At 37.9% G+C, this 18,036-nt stretch overlaps 1 protein-coding gene and 1 pseudogene across 5 annotated transcripts in view; one reads left to right on the forward strand and one right to left on the reverse strand.

The window, feature by feature from the left end:
• RIMS2 (regulating synaptic membrane exocytosis 2) overlaps positions 1 to 18,036 on the forward strand; it is a 747,502-nt gene that overhangs the window by 43,068 nt on the left and 686,398 nt on the right. The window lies entirely within an intron of this gene.
• LOC106999878 (mediator of RNA polymerase II transcription subunit 21 pseudogene) lies at positions 14,527 to 16,353 on the reverse strand (annotated as a pseudogene).

The raw sequence follows: 18,036 nt of genomic DNA on the forward strand, positions 1-18,036 counted from the left end.
GAGATGAAGTCAAATTATTTCTCTTTGCCAGCTATATGATTCTCTACCTAGAAAACCCCAGTCTTTACCCAAAAGCTCCTAGATCTGACAAACAACTTCAGCAGAGTTTTAGGGTACCAAATCAATGTACAAAAACCAAAAGCATTTTTATACATCAGCAATGCCCAAGCTGAAAGCCAAGTCAAGAATGCAGTCCCATTCAGAGTAACCACAAAAAGAATAAAATACCTAGGAATACAGCTAACTAGGGAGGTGAAAGATCTCTACAGTGAGAATTACAAAGCATTGCTCAAAGAAATCAGAGATGCCACAGACAAATGGAAAAACATTCTGTGCTGATGGATAGGAAGAATCAATATCATTAAAATGGCCATACTCAACATTCAAATTCAGGAAATACAGAGAACACCACCAAGATACTCCTCGTGAAGAGCTACTCCAAGACACATAATTGTCAGATTCACCAAAGTAGAACTGAAGGAAAAAAGCATTAAGGGCAGCCAGAGCGAAAGATTGGGTTACCCACAAAGGGAAGCCCATCAGACTAACAGCAGATCTCTTGGCAGAAACTCTACAAGACAGAAGAGAGTGGGGGCCAATATTCAACATTCTTAAAGAAAGAATTTTCAACCCAGAATTTCATATCCAGTCAAACTAAGCTTCATAAGTGAAGGAGAAACAAAATCCTTTACAGACAAGCAATTGCTGAGAGATTTTGTCACCACCAGACCTGCCTTACAAGAGCTCCTGAAGGAAGCACTAAACATGGAAAGGAACAACTGGTACCAGCCACTGCAAAAACATGCCAAATTGTAAAGACCATCGATGCTAGGAAGAAACTGCATCAACTAACGAGCAAAATAATCAGCTAACATCATAATGACATGATCAAATTCACACATAACAATATTAACCTTAAATGTAAATGGGCTAAATGCTCCAATTAAAAGACACAGACTGGCAAATTGGATAAAGAGTCAAGACCCATCAGTGTGCTGTATTCAGGAGACCCATCTCACATGCAGAGACATACGTAGGCTCAAAAGAAAGGGATGGAGGAAAATCTACCAAGCAAATGGAAAACAAAAAAGAAGCAGGGCTGGCAATGCTAGTCTCTGATAAAACAGACTTTAAACCAACAAAGATCAAAAGCTACAAGGCCATTACGTAATGGTAAAGGGATCATTTCAACAAGAAGAGCTAACTATCCTAAATATATATGCACCCAATACAGGAGCACCCAGATTCATAAAGCAAGTCCTTAGAGAACTAGAAAGAGACTTAGACTCCCACACAATAATAATGGGAGACTTTAACACCCCTCTGTCAATATTAGACAGATCAACAAGAGACAAGGTTAACAAGGATATCCAGGAATGAATAAAGAAAAAATATGGCCTGGCATGGTGGTTAATGCTTGTAATCCAAACACTTTGGGAGGCCAAGGTGGGAGGATCACTTGAGCCCAGGAATTTGAGACCAGTGAGGTGTGATTGTGTCACTGCCCTGCAGCCTTGGTGTCAGAGCAAGACCCTCTCTCTTAAAAAAAAAAAAAAAAAAAAAAAAAAAGGAAAAAAAAGTGCTATAAATGCACAGTGGAATACTATTTAACCTTTTAAAAGAAAGGAAATTCTGTCATATGCAACAATGTGAATGATCTCAGAGGATATTATGTTAAGTGAAATAAGCTATGGACAGAAAGATAAATACTGGGCGATTTCACTTATATGTGAACTCTAAAGAAGTTTAATTCATAGAAAGAGAGAGTAGAATTCTGTTTACCAGGGACTCTGTGGTGGGGTTGAAATAAGGGGATTTGTGAGATGGTGAAAGGACACAAAATTTCAGTTAGATAGAAGGAATATGTTCAAGACATATATTGTGTAACATGGTGACTATAGTTAATGACATATTGTACAGTTGAAAATTTCTAAGAGTAGATTTTAAGTGTCACCACACAAAAAATGGTATGTGAGGTAATGCATTTGTTTTATAGCTTGATTTAGTCATTCTACAATGTATTCATATATCAAAACTTGTGCACCATGAATATATACAATTTATACTACTTGTCAATTAAAAAATGAGGATAAAAAATTCTTGTAAAGCTTGATCCAAAATAGCTACTCAAATGTAAAATGACATACTTTCTCAAGTTATTTTCAGCTTAAAACCCCTTTTACCAGTTATCTCATCTTATACTTGCAATGATCCCATAATGTAGAGGAAATAACATTATTCTTACAGATGCAGTAACTGAAATTTAAAGAAGTTAAGTAACATTCAAAGTTATACTGTGGTAGCTAGGACTCGATCTAGATCTTTTGAATTTATACCTACCTCTTCTCCATAGGAAATTTTGTGTATTAGTTAAGACTGGCATAATGCTGTGTTGAGATCAGTTTACCCACAGAACTCAGAGAATATTTTGTAAGCTAGTATATATTTTTTTATAATATTGAGGAGCCACTGCCAGAGAGTTGAACGTGTTCTCAGTAATTTTGTGTTTTCTTCGTATACCACATGTTTCTATAGGAAAAAAATATATTGATAAAGGTTAGGTTCCCAGAGTTAACCCCAAAACCTACCTAACAAATAGGTAGTTTTAATGACAAAGCAGGGTTTGTCATTTGTTGCAACATTATAGTATTTTATCTACATTAGCTTCTATGGATCATGGCGGGAACCTAAAGCTACTTCTCTGGGAATATGCATTATAGGTTAAAACAACTGATGTAGGAAAGATAATTTTAGAATATAATCAACTTGAAAATTGGATGTGGATAAATAGAGTTAGGATCAGTGGTTTAGGAAATACAAATCAAAATATAAATGTTCTGATTGGAGAGAATTAAATGAAAAAATGTATGTAAAGTACTTAACACAGTGTTTGCCTCAATAAATGCTAGTAGATTCTCAAAAACTGATAGCTTACTGTCTCTCTTCTTTTTACTCATATTACTGATCCTTAGTGATTACTGACACTACAATATAATCTCCATTCTGTCTCCTGCTGGCTAGGATAGAACTACCTTATCTTAACACCGGACTGCTAAGCAGTGCGTTTTCGAAAGCCCTTTCGAGACTTTTCTGAACTGCCAGCATCAAATATTCCATTCACTGTGAATCTGCTAACTCCTGAGAATTTTATAACGTTACCTGTCTTTCTGGACCTTCTTGGTCAGGAAAAATGTCCGTGTGTTCATTCTGATTTTCTTATTTTCTTTCCCACTTTAGGGAAAAACACAGAGTAAACATAGTTGTGTATTGGTTTTAGACTTTGTGATATTTTAAAATATGTTTTATATATCATTTAGAATATATTTATCACCTGCCGTGTTCCAGGCACTGTTCTAGAAATTTGGGACACTACAATGAATAAAACTATCAAATAAACCCTTGATAATTTCTACCATACAGGAGTTTACATTCTATATCATTGCTATTTCCATAAGTAATGACTGTAACAGTCTTATGGCCGGAATATGTTTTTGTTTTTATTCAACACTTTTCACTTGTAACTAACTGAATTGTAACTCCTTGATTTATAACTAAATTACAACCTTTTCAGTTATAATTTAGGCCTAACCATGCACAATTTTGAAAATGTACATAAATCAAGTGTAATAAAATAATTTCTAGTATTATAGAAAGAGAACTGAAAATGAGTAGTCTGTGCTCCAGTTACAGCTCTCCTGTAAATGAATGTGCAACCTTGAGCAAGTTACATAAATTCTCCCAACCATGGGTAAAATTAAAATTTAAGATTGGGTTGTCTCCAGAGTTCCTTCAGTTATAAAAATTTCTGTGATCTTAAAGTTTTCAACAGGTATGTAAAGTACCTTTGTTTTATCTTTTTTTCTTTTTTAACAGGTCAGCAAACTAAAATTTCAGTTTATTTTTGGACCACATTGTTTTACAGGTAGGCATTAACTCAAAAAACAAACAAACAAACAAAACCCCCAGCAATTTGAAATTTGATAGACAAAAGAGGAAAAAAAAGAAACCTTGTTTTTATTTTTATTTTAGTTTAGTTTAGAGACAGAGTCTCACTCTCCCACCCAGGCTGGAGTGCAGTGGCGTGATCTTGGCTCACTGCAACCTCTGCCTCCTGTGTTGTTCAAATGATTCTTGAGCTTCAGCCTCCCGAGTAGCTGGGATTACAGGTGTGCACCACCATGCCTGGCTAATGTTTGTATTTTTTGTAGAGATGGGGTTTTGCTATGTTGGCTAGGGTGGTCTCAAACTCCAGGCCTCAGGTGATCTGCCCACCTCGACCTCCCAAAGTATTGGGATTATAGGTATGAGCCACCGTGCCTGCCCCAAATCTTTTATCTTTGGCTTTTTTAACCATTTCATACAAACCAATGACTAAGTAAAGCTAAGTACATACACGAAAAAGTTTACTGGAATGCTTGGGATAAGATAGTAATTTTGTCGTAGGTTTTGCTTTTTTTAAACAAGATTTTTCCTCCTTTGAGATTATAAATATGAACATGGTCACACCACAAGTAAGGTCAGAAGTAGGACAGAGAACAATCCGAAGGGGGTTTGGTCGTTGGAGATCACTAAAAATGGCTGACCCAGACAATATGTACAAAAATATAAAATGTAAATTAAAAATACAAACACATTTCCTTTTTAAAGTACTTTTAAGAAAACAAGCAGGGCCTTGGAAGTTTTAGTTCTTTTTTCTCCTCTGTTACAAATTCTTGTGGTTTTGATTGGGTGGTGGAGAGCACTGCTGGGCCTCTCTCCCCAAAGGTGACCATGTGTTTAGATTCTGAGATGGAAAATGGAGAGGAAATATGTCACGGTGGCCTTCCAAATATTTTTTAACTTTTCTTTCTTTCTTTTTTTTTTTTTTTTTTTTGCTGTCTGATCATCCTTATTTGGTCTATTTTGGTATCAACATCATCATCCTCTTCAGCTGCCCATTTGCCCATAGCAGCCTCAGCTCCCTCATCTTCATCTCCATCCTCTTCCTCACCATTATCTTCTTATTTCTCTTCCTCTTCCTCCCCACCTTCTTCCTCTTTTTCATCTCTCTCATTGCCAGCCTCCTGCTCCTCATTTTCCTAATTAGCCTTCCCATTAGCAGGGGCATCTCCTCCATTTTCTGCCTCCGCATAACTTCCTTCTCCTTTATGCCCTTGGTGGTGATCTCACAGCTAGTGTCCATGGCTGCTTCATGGTGGAGCATGCCAGTGATCTGATACAGGGAATTAAAAAGAAAGCGAGAGTTCAGGGACTCTGTTGATAAAGCTACAGAGTTTCCTGCTGTGGATGTGGCTGCTGTGAGAAGGGAGCAGGACTGAGAAAAATGCAAAGATAGATTTTAAGAGCAGCCAGTGAGGCTAAAGTATCTTTTCTTTAGAATGCGTTCTTTTCCTAATGACACTGTCAACTCATAGAGGATCCAGAATTTAAGTCTCATTATAAGTTAAAACTAGTGCTAGCACACTGAAGACATTCAATAAATACTTAATGAAATTATAGCATATGTGTTAGATTATAAAAAACTGTGGAATGTCTGAGGTTTTATTCTATTGATAAACTAACAAGTTAGCCTGCCATGGTTTCAAGATGCTGGCAGAAGAAATGAAACTCTGGGTCAGAGATGAAGGACAGTTGATTACTCACAGCAATAATAGTAGGCAGTGTATCATCATTTGTTTCAATTCGGTAAGCTCCTATTCCCACAGGGTGCAATAAAGAGGGCCAGATTATACCTGCACATGCAGTGAGCTGAATTATAGGAGAGGAGCTCTCAGGCTAGGGCGTCAAATCTTTCATAGCTTGTAGTAAGTATGTTTTACTGCCCTTTGACCTAGAAGGAGACATTGTTTTCCAAAGCTGCCCCCAAATCTGTCGCTGAAGCAGAGCTTATCTTCCAAGTGTTTACGGTGCAAACGAGATAGTTCAGAACAGTAAGTCATGCATCTTATAGGACATGAAGAAACAAGGGACATCCATGAATTGCCTTCCAACACAGTATTAGAATTATTGTTATATTAAAGGATAAAATAGCTGGGCATGGTGGCATGTGCCTGTAGTCCCAGCTACTCGGGAGGCTGAGGCAGGAGAATTGCTGAACCTGGGAGGTGGAGGTTGCAGTGAGCCAAGATTGCGCCACTGCATTCCAGCCTGGGTGACAAGAGTGAAACTCTGTCTTAAAAAAAAAAAAAGAAGGATAAGTTTAGACTTGATCTTATCTATCTCTACAAACTAAAATACTAGAAACTGATAAACATGTGCCCTTTTTATAAACAATCTTCAGAAGGGAGCACACTCTGAAAGCAACATTTAAGTAAATTCTTGAATGTTGCTGAATACACAGATCGAACAATTACCTGTACTTGCTCATTGACTCAAGGAAAGGATGGAAAAGTAGCTCATATAATAATTCAAGTGTTTTACATATAAAGTAATTGGGCTGTGTGTCAATTTCTGGGGATTCAGAGATTGTTAACACAAGATAAACATAATCATTTGAAATTTAAGATCTGTTTTTAAATTTCAAGAATAAGTTTATTTCAGATATTTCTTTCACTTTATCAAAATTCTTAATGAAAAATGAAACCCCAGATACCGTATTTATGTTATTTTGAGGTTGTGTTAATAAACATGGGTGTTCTTTTTATGTTAAGTGGGAATTGTTAGCAACTTGACTAGTAGTGCTTGTAAATAGACAACAACAACAAATCCTACAAACCAGACATTAGTGAAAACAAACCAACAACCAAAAATTACTATCTGTACCTTTAAATTCCTAAGCATTTTTTAGAGTTTGTTTGACAAACTTAGGTTGGATTTAAAATTTAGCTCAGTGACTCAGTTGCAGCTGTTCCAAATAATTGGTCATGAGCTTTTTATACTAGCTGGCTTAATCTAACAGAGTGCAGCTTCCTGTGGCTTTTTCCTCTCAGTGACCAAGAATCTGAAATATATATATATCTTAAGAGATTATCTTAGTCATTCATATTTAAGAATAACAACTTAGTATAGGCTTAACAAAGAACAATTTTTATATACTTTTTATTTTAGATAATTTTGATCTGGCTAGATAAAAATAATAGGAATTCCAAATGACTATATATTTTAAAAATAAGAAACATACCCATTGAATCAATTTAGAAAATTCAGGCATATGAAAGAAGTACTCCTTTTGGTTAGAAATAGCTACTTTAACACTTGTTATATAGCCCAGTCACTATGTCTTGATATCTGATTTATTGCTTCTGTAATGATTAAAATTATTTCTCTGTTATGACAGTGGTAGAAGTCGAGATACATAAACATTACCAGTTCTTGCCCATCGAAATACATTTCTTGTTTAAAAAACCCCCCCAAACCACAGCACCACTTCTTTTCTCATATCAGCAACAACAAAACTATAGCAACAACAAAACTAGAGCAACGAAACAAAAAAGTGTGCTCCCATTATATCTTGAGTTAATAAATGGTAGCTTCTTGACTGCCATAAAAGTGAGTTAATGCCTACCTGAGTGAGTTATTCAAGATCTTTATATGGGCAGGTGTTTTTTCCCTGTCTTTGTTTTTATGGCCTGTATGAGTCCATTTTCATTCTGGTGATAATGTATCTGAGACTGGAGAGTTTACAAAAGAGAGGTTTAATGGACTTACAGTTCCACATGGCTGGAGAGGCCTCACAATCATGGTGGAAGGCAAGGAGGAGCAAGTTACATGTTACATGGATAGTGACAGGCAAAGAGAGAACTTGTGCAGGGAAACTTGCTCTTATAAAATCATTAGATCTTGTGAGACTTATTCACTATCATGAGAACAGCATGGGAAAGACCTGCCCCCATGATTCAGTTACCTCCCACTGAGTCCCTCCCACAACATGTGGGAATTCAAGATGAGATCTGGGTGAGGAAACAACCAAACCATATCATTCCACCCCTGGTCATTCCCAAATCTTATGTCTTCACATTTCAAAAGCAGTCATGCCTTCCTAACAGTTCCCCAAAGTCTTAACTCATTTCAGCATTAACTCAAAAGTCCACATTCCAAAGTCTCATCTGAGACAAGGCAATCCCTTCTGCCTATGAGCCTGTAAAATCAGAAGCAAGTTAGTTACTTCCTAGATACATTGGGAGTACAGGCATTGAATAAATACAACTGTTGCAAATGGGAGAAATTGGCCAAAATGAGGGGCTACAGGCCCCATGCAAGTCCAAAATCCAATAGGGCAGTCATTACACCTTAAAGTTCCAAAACAGTCTCCTTTGACACCATGTCTCACATCTGGGTCATGCTGATGCAAGAGGTGGGTTCCCATGGTCTTGGGCAGCTCCACACATGTGGCTTTCAAGGGTACAGCCTCCCTCCCACTGCCTTCATAGGCTGGTGTTGAGTGTCTGCGGCTTTTCCAGGCAACTTGCTGTCAGTGGGTCTACCATTCTGGGGTCTGGAGGATGGTGGCCCTCTTCTCATAGCTCCACTAGGTGGTGCCTCAGTAGGGACTCTGTGTGGAGACTCCGACCCTACTTTTCGTTTCTCCACTGCCCTAACAAAGATTTTCTATGAGGGCCCTGCCCCTGCAGCAAACTTTTGCCTGGGCACCCAGGCATTTCCATACATCGTCTGAAATCTAGGTTAAGGTTCCCAAACCTCAGTTCTTGATTTCTGTGCACCCACAGGCTCAACACCATGTGGAAGCTGCCAAGGCTTGGGGCTTCCACCCTCTGAAGCAGCAGCCTGAGCTGTACCTTGGCCCCTTTTAGTCAGGCTGGAGCAGCTGGGACACAGGGCACCAAGTCCCTAGACTGCACACAGAAGGGGTACCCGGGGCCTGACCCACAAAACCAGTTTTTCCTCCTAAATCTCCAGGCCTGTGATGGAAGGGGCTGCTGCAAAGGTCTCTGACAAGCCCTGGAGACATTTCCTCCATTGTCTTGGTGATTAACATCTGGCTCCCTGTTACTTATGCAAATTTCTGCAGCTGGCTTGAATTTCTCCCCAGAAAATGGGATTTTGTTTTCTATCACATTATCAGGCTGCAAATTTTTCACACTTTTATACTGGTTCCTTTTTGAAACTGAATGCCTTTAACAGCACCCAAGTCACATCTTGAACGCTTTGCTGCTTAGAAATTTCTTCCCACAGATACCCTAAATCATCTCTCTTAAGTTCAGAGTTCCACACATCTCTAGGGCAGGGGTAAAATGCCGCCAGTCTCTTTGCTAAAACATAACAGTAGTCACCTTTGCTGTAATTCCCAACAAGTTCCTTATCTCCATCTGAGACTACTTTATCCTGGATTTCATTGTCCATATCATTATCAGCATTTTGGTCAAAGCCATTCGACAGGTCACTAGGGAGTTCCAAACTTTCCCATATTTTTCTTTCTTCTGAGCCCTCCAAACTGTTCCAACCTCTGCCTGTTACCCAGTTCCAAAGTCACTTCCACTTTTTTGTGTATCTTTTCAGTAGCACCCCACTCCTGGTACCAATTTACTGTATTAGTCCATTTTCACGTAAAGGACATACCCAAGACTAGGCAATATACAAAAGAAAGAGGTTTAATGGTCTTACAGTTCCACATGGCTGGGAAGGTCTCACAATCATGGCAGAAGGCAAGGAGGAGCAAGTCACATCTTACGTGGATGGTGGCAGGCCAAGAAAGAGCTTGTACAGGGGCAAGTATAAAACCAGCAAATCTCATGAGACTTATTCACTATCATGAGAAGAGCACAGGAAAGACCTGCCCCCATGATTTAATTACCTTTCACCAGTGCCTCCCACAACACATGGGAATTCAAGATGAGATTTGGGTGGGGGCAAAACCAAACCATATCATGGCCTTAAATTGCAGTCCACATTGTTGCACTGCAGTGCCTAATTCTGTTGCATACTCTTGGTCTTAATTCTCCTAGATAGGAGAAGAACATAACTTTTGTTAAGACGTGTACTAAAGTTAATCTCTTTGTTCAACTCATCTGAAGTGTATTTATTTGAAATATGATTACGTGCAAAATTTAACTGATGTAAAACAACTCTATCAGATTCTATACCTTTAAATGAGGATTGTCTTCTTCAAAGTAGTCACCTTGGGAGACTATGGGTTTATTCCAGCCATCTGTCACTGTTGGTATTAGGGTTCTCTAGAGGAACAGAACTAATAGCATAGATGTATGTATAAAGCAGAGTTTATTAAGGAGTATTGACTCACATGATCACAAGGTGAAGTCCCACAATAGGCCATCTGCAAGCTGAGGAGCAAGGAAGCCAGTCTGAGTCCCAAAACCTCAAAAGTAGGGAAGCTGACAGTGCAGCCTTCAGTTTGTGGTTGAAGGTCCAAGAGCCCCTGGCAAACCACTGGTGTAAGTCCGAGAGTCCAAAAGCTGAAGAACTTGGAGTCCGATGTTTGAGGGCAGGAAACTTCCACCATGGGAGAAAGATGAAATCCAGAAGACTTGGCCAGTCTAGTCCTTCCACATTCTTCTGCCTGCTGGCAGCTGATTAGATGGTGCCTACCCAGATTGAGGGTGGGTCTGCCTCTTCCAGTCCACTGACTCAAATGTTAATCCTTTGGCAACACCCCCACAGATACCCAGGAACAATACTTTGCATCCTTCAGTCCAACCAAGTTGACACTCAACCATCACACTGCTTTTATCATTTTTTAGGAATTAGGCATGGTTATCTTTTTGAAGAGTGAGAGTGAGGAGAGAGAGACTGAACGTTATATGACACAACTCTACAGCCTTTTAACCACACGTGTAGAGAAGCCTCATACTGGGGACTTTTACTGGGTTCTATTTATGTTGTCATCTGAGACTTGACAGACATATGGGCTAAAGACATGTATGTGTACAGAAGTTCATTGTTTCTCATTAAGATTTACACTAGCCTAGGAACTACATAGCATCTGTGCCCTGGTTAGTGACAGAATGAATAGTCTAGGTGCAGTTTATAAAAGCTGCCATACAGCAACTCTCTTTAGCTCCAGTGGTCTTTGTTAGATGTAAATGTACTAAAGTGAAGGAGGGAGGGAGAAGGAAATCTGATTTTGTGCTGTTTAATTTTTTTTTTTTTTTTTTTTGAGACAAGGTCTCACTCTGTTGTTCAGGCTGGAGTACAGTGGTGCCATCTCAGCTCACTGCAGTCTTGACCACCTGGGATCAGGTGATCCTTCTACCTCAGCCTCCCAAGTAGCCAGGACTACAGGCATGCACCACCACACCTGCTAATTTTCTTATTTTGTTTTAGACGCATTGTTTCTGCCATGTTGCCTAGGCTGGTCTTGAATATCTCAGCTCTAGTAATCTGCCCACCTTGGCCTCCCAAAGTGCTGGCATTACAGTGCACCTGGCCTTGCAAATGTTTTGATCCTATGAAATTTTATGTAATTGTATAAAAAGGAGCAGGTTGAGAAGAACGACATGTAGAATTTTACTGAAGGTGAAAGTCAAGAATAGGTCTACTGTACTGTTGGTGTTGGTGCTGTAGTCTTATGGAGTATCAGTGATGTCAGTGGGCTTAGGGAGGCCTCTGAACACCGGTGAGACGTTGACCCCAGCCACTGTCCAGGTTCTTGACACCTTTGCAAGAAAATTCAAGGACAAGTCAAAGCAAAAGTAAAAAGTATTTTTTTAAAAGTGAAAGTACACACTCAAGAGTGGGAGTATAGGCCTACTCAGGAGAGTATGTTGTGCCCAATGTGTTTGTGGTTTGTCCAAACCAAAAAAAGGTTTTTCAAATTAAGAGGCAGAATGATCATAAGGATTTCTGGGAAGAGAATGAGATTTCTTGGAATTGAGGTGCCACTGAGTTTTATAACAAACATGGGTATACCTGGAACTGTCATGGTCTGGTGAGATGTGGTTTAGTATAATAATGAGTTTATAATTGAACCTGGGGTACAATTTGAGTCAAATCCAGTGCCATGTTAGATCTAGCTGGTCTTAACTGGTATTTCTTATATCCTGTTTGTTAGGGTCTTATTGGCTCCTCTCCCTTCCCCATTCCTCTAGCTGGTTTCTGTGTTCCTTCTATGTTAGTCATGTGAAACTGTTGCCTGGTATTTCCTGTTTCTCCTGTGACCACCCCATATTCCTGTCTCATAAAGAAGTCAGAAAAGGGCTCTCTTTCTCAGCTGTTTCAGGGATACGTTCAAACTTGTCATTTTCTATAGATTTTCAACACTGCTCTGATACCCTTCACTCTCAGCTGGTGACCTGACTTCTGACTTTGTTGGGAAAATGGAGTCTATAACATGTGTACTCTCAGTTTTTCTACTTTCCACTTAATATTGCTTGGATATATTTACGTATATTTGTATTTTGTAGTGAACGTTTGTTGATGACTTCTCCCAGGATAGAAACCTGTTCCTCCTATCTAATCGTATTCTAAATTTCCTAGCCATCTAATTTAGGTGGTAATTACTCTGGAACAAGATGTATGGAATCTTCAAGAGCAAAGATGGTCTTATTCTATATCCTTTCCTATATCCTTGTACTGATTATTCCTATCCTTTACTAACCCTTCATTTTCCTGGCCAATTCTTACTCAGTTATCTCCCTTTCTGTCTCCTCGAATCCCTTCATTGAGATAATTCACATACTGTACAATTCAGCCTTTCAAAGTGTAGAGTTCAGTGCTTTCTAGTATATTCTCAGAGTGGTGCAACTATAACCACAGTCTAATTTTAGACCATTTCATTCTTTTGTTCCTCCTGAAAGAAACCCTGTACCCGTTAGCACTCCCTCCTCCCTTTTCCCTTCCCTCATCCTAGGCAACCACTAATCTTTCTATGGATTTGCCTATTCTGGAGATTTCATATAAACAGAACCATACGGTATGTTGTCTTTTGTGACTTCTTCTTTCACTTAACATAATGTTCTCAAGGGTCATTCACGTCATAACATGTGTCAGTACTTTTCTTCTTTTTTTATTGTGATAAAATGCACATATAAAATTTTACCATATGGCATTTGGTACATTTGCAGTGTTATGCAAACATCACCACTATCCAGTTTTGGAATATTTTCATCACCCCAAAAGGAAACCCTGTGTTCATTAAGTACTCACTCTCCATTATTCCCTCACCCCAGCCACTAATCTGGCAACCACTAATCTCTTTCTGTCTCTCTAGATTTGTCTGTTCTCGATATTTTATATAAATGGAATCATACAGTATGTAATTTTTGTGTGTGCCTGGCTTCTTTTACTTAGAATAATGTTTTCAAGATTCGTTCATGTCATAACATGTATAGTACTTTTTTGTTTTCTTTTATGGCTAAATAATAATCTGTTATATGAATATGCCACATGTATGTGGACAAATGTCCATCAGATGATTTGAGTTATTTCCATTTTTTTGACTATTATGAATAATGCTGTGAACATTCATGTACAAGTTTTTGTGTAGATGTGTGTTTCCATTGTTCTTGGATATATACCTAGGAATGGAATTGCTGGGTCATATGGTAACTCTAGGTTTAAGTTTTTAAAAAACTACCAAACTTTTCCAAAGTGGTTGCACTATTTTACATTCCCACCAGCAATGTGTGAGGGTTTTACTTTCTCCACATCCTTCCCAACACTTGTTATTTTCTCTTTTTGATTGTGTCCATCCTGGTGGGTATGAAGTAGTATCCTACTGTGGGTTTGACTTGCATTTCTCTAATGACAAATGATGGTGAGCAACTTTTCATGTGTTCATTGGCTATTTTTATATTTTATTTGAAGAAATATATATTCAAATCCTTGGCCTGGCATGGTGGCTTTTGCCTGTAATCCCAGCACATTGAGAGGTTGAGGTGGGAGGATTTCTTGAGCCTAGGAGTTCAAGACCAGCTTGGGCAACATAGTGACACCCTATCTCTACAAAACAAACAAATAAATAAAAATAAATGAAATAAAAACAAAAAAATTAGCTGGGCTTGGTGGTGTGCCTCTGTAGTCCCAGCTACTCAGGAGGCAGAGGTGGGAGGATTCCTTGAGCCTGTGAGGTTGAGGTGGCACTGATCTGTGATCCTGCTACTGCACTCCAGCTTGGGTGACAGAGCAAGACCCTGTTTCAAAATAAAATAAGAATAAAATAAAGTAAAATAAATTAGAATTATATTTAGAGATGGTTCAATCACAGTTTTATAACCTTGTTTATCAAGAGTGAAAATTGGAAATTATTAAAAGTACTAAAAAGGTAACACATATCAGTGTTTAATGTTTCTGTAACTGTTGGTAAGGCTTACATCTAAATCTGATGCAGAATTCTTAATGGTATTGGAACAATCCTTTTCTCAGCCACATAGTATTCACTGGTACTATAAGTCTGGAAGAGACTGGCTGTGGGTACTACTTCTTGTCTTCAGCTGTAACTGTGATCAGCTGTGTGTGACTGCAATATCAGCAAGTGCACTTTGTATCTTTTCTAGAAGCATTTCCCTAGATAAACAATATGTAGCAGCCTCATGGTTTTATTGTAGCTTATATAAGCTAGTAGCCTATAAAGCAGCTGTAGATTCTTCACTGGATAAGGAGTCTATCAAAACATTAATGTCTTTTGCTGTTTGTGCAATCAGTGCTGTAAGAAGCTGAGCATACTCTTCTGTAGGGTTAGCTGGCTGGTCTTTGTTAATTGCTGTCTGAATATTATTAAAAGAGGCAGGAAGACCACATTGCTGCAACACATCAGTGGCATTACAAAACTGATCTGAAAGTGAGTTCATGGTGTCTTACAGCTGCATGAGCTGATCACCGTGTTCCTTTCGCTCTTTTCACTTTCTTGATGGTGCCCTTTGGACAAAGTTTTTAATTTTGATGTCCAGTTTGTCTTTTTTTGTTTTTGTTGTTTGTGCTTCAGTGTCATATCGAAGGAAACCATTACCTAACCCAAGGTCATGAAAATTACTTTTATGTTTTCTTCTAAGAGTTTTATGGTTTTGGCTTTGACATTTAGGTCTTTAATCCCCTTGGAGTTAATTTTATATGATGTGAAATAGGAGTCTAACTTCATTCTCTTGTATAAGGATAAACAATTTTCTCAGCACTATTTGTTGTAAATGCTATTCTTTCTCTACTGAATAGCCTTTGCACCTTTGTCAAAAATCAATTCATCATTGATATAAGGGCTTATTTCTGGACTTCAGATCAATAGAACTGATCTGAAAAAAGCTAACTTGGATTTTGATACTAATTGTATCGAATGTGTGTCAATTTCAGGAGTATTGCTGTCTTAACAATATTACCTTTTGTGGCTTATGGATATGGGGTGTCTTTCCATGTATTTAAATCTTCTTTATTTTTTTCCCAATAATGATTTGTAGTTTTCAGTATACAAATCTTAACACATCTTTTGTTAGATTTGTACCTAAGTATTTTTTTCTTTTTTATTTTTTTTTTAAAGATACAGGATCTTGCTCTTTTGCTCAAGCTAGAGTATAGTGGTGTTGATTTCAGCTCACCGTAGCCTTGAAATCCTGGGCTCAAACAGTCTTCCCACATCTGCCTCCTGAGTAGCTAGGACTACAAGCATGTGCTATTACACCTGGCTAATTTTTTTTTTTCTTTTTGCAGAGACAAGGTCTTGCTATGTTGCCTAGGCTGGTCTTGAACTCCTGGCCTCAAGCAGTCCTACTACCTCAGCCTCCCAAGTTGCTGGGATTATAGGTGTGAGTCATCATGCCTGGCTCATGCTATTTTAAACATGCAGTTGTTTTCATAATTTCATTTTGGAAATGTTCATTGCTAGTATCAGAAATACAATCGATCTTTGAATATTGGTCTTGTATCCTGCAATTAGTTTTAATCTACTCAGTTCTTAAGACTTTTGTCAAATATCGTGTGTTCCAGGAAGTTTTTACACATCCTTTAGGACTGCATTAGGTAACCCTTCTTTATGTTGCCCTAAATCCTTCCCCATACCCTAATTATACAATGTACCTCTATGCTGTTTTGTTGCTGTAAGTTTGTTTGTAGACCTCTCATCTAAACTCTTAGATTGGTTTTCAATACTGATGTTGCCAACAAATTCTCCACAAAGAATAGAGTTTTGGAAAAATAACACTAATGAAAAAATAGAGTTAGAATTGAAAAATGTATGAATTATCTCATTCTTTATTACTTATTTGTTCATTATCAAAAGATAAATTTTTGAGTTCTTTAAATGAGTTAGCTAAACTCACATGAATATCGAATGTTCTTATAAATAAGTCTCTCCCATTTCACAAATCCTCTGATGCTTTGCTTCTCTAAACTTTTCCAGGAAAAAATTTTTGCAGGAGATTGTAAATGTGTTTAGGGATGGAAAAGGTCGATAATGCTCCAGCACACTGGCAGTACCTTAGGAGCATGGAATTGTGTTTTATTTACTGGTAGCATAGTCCCCAATTGTTAGTATGGTCCCTGATAACATGATAGGTATCAATAAATTAATTATTGAATTTATGTTTCTACCTGCAAATTTTGAAGATAGTTTGTTCAAAAATAACACATTTATTGAGCACCTACTAAGTGCCAGTCACTAGTCTAATCTCTGTTTTGTATAGTGATTAGAGCTTTCATGGAGCTTAGCTTCTAGTAAGTAGGGAGAACTCAATATTTCCAGATAAAATTTGCAATTAAAAGTAATTGCAACAGCTCAACTACTTTTGCACCAGCCTAAACATTTACTGACAAAAGCTATTGTTTTTACTGTTTTTCCTATACCAATGACTCAAAATAAATATATTGGAACCTTCTTTGACTGCTGTTTACTGTCCTAATGACCAATTGGTCTACTTATAATTTTTCCTTTTTCTTAAGTATCTATATAAATTCTCACTCATTTTTCTTATCTGTTATGATCTGTCATCAGGGTTAGAGAACACAGACCTGTTAACTAGATTATAAATTCGACAACAGCAGCTATGATGTGTATATGCTTTAGTATTGTGTTTGGCACATACTATGTATTCATTAAGTGTTTATTGAATGAATAAAGAATGTCACTTTGATCTTAAAAACATCATGGATACCTATGTTCAACAAGATAAAATTTCAAATCCCCTAGTATACAACACTCTTTATAGTCTGATCAATTTACCTTTCCAACCACATCTGCATTGTTCCCCCTTTCCCACCTTAATACATGGAAGCCTCCTTGAAGTTTCTTGAAAATACTGTAATAGGATGTTAATGGAGATGGAATATTAACTTATCAACTGGGAGTGTAGAATAAGGCTGCCTTCCTGTTTTTTACTTTTGTTGTGGATACTGTGACAACAAATAGTGAAAACCATATTGACACACATAGATTTCTTATATATGGCATATATATTTGTCATATGTATGTTTGTGTGTATATATATGTACCTACTATATGTGTATATATGCATTTCTATTTTTTTTGTGATTTATAGGCAAAAGATGTTATATTAGTACTTTTTGTTTTGAGTAAAAAAACTCACCTTAAACTAGCATAAGGGAAGAAAAATAAATTTATTTGTTCATATGACTGGAAAGTCCAACAGATAACTGGATTCAAAGCCTCAGAGAATATCTTTAGGATTCTTTCCATTGGTCTCTTGGTTCTATTTCCCTTTTTTTTTATTATTATACTATGAGTTCTAGGGTGCATGTGCATAACGTGCAGGTTTGTTACATATGTATACTTGTGCCATGTTGGTGTGCTGCACCCATCAACTCATCAGCACCCATCAACTCGTCATTTACATCAGGTATAACTCCCAATGCAATCCTTCCCCCCTCCCCCCTCCCCGTGATAGGCCCCGGTGTGTGATGTTCCCCTTCCCGAGTCCAAGTGATCTCATTGTTCAGTTCCCACCTATGAGTGAGAACATGCGCTGTTTGGTTTTCTGTTCTTGCGATAGTTTGCTGAGAATGATGGTTTCCAGCTTCATCCATGTCCCTACAAAGGACATGAACTCATCCTTTTTTATGGCTATTCCATGGTGTATATGTGCCACATTTTCTTAATCCCGTCTGTCACTGATGGACATTTGGGTTGATTCCAAGTCTTTGCTCTTGTGAATAGTGCTGCAGTAAACATACGTGTGCATGTGT

Source organism: Macaca mulatta, chromosome 8 (assembly GCF_049350105.2).
Source record: "Macaca mulatta isolate MMU2019108-1 chromosome 8, T2T-MMU8v2.0, whole genome shotgun sequence".
Taxonomy (NCBI): domain Eukaryota; kingdom Metazoa; phylum Chordata; class Mammalia; order Primates; family Cercopithecidae; genus Macaca; species Macaca mulatta.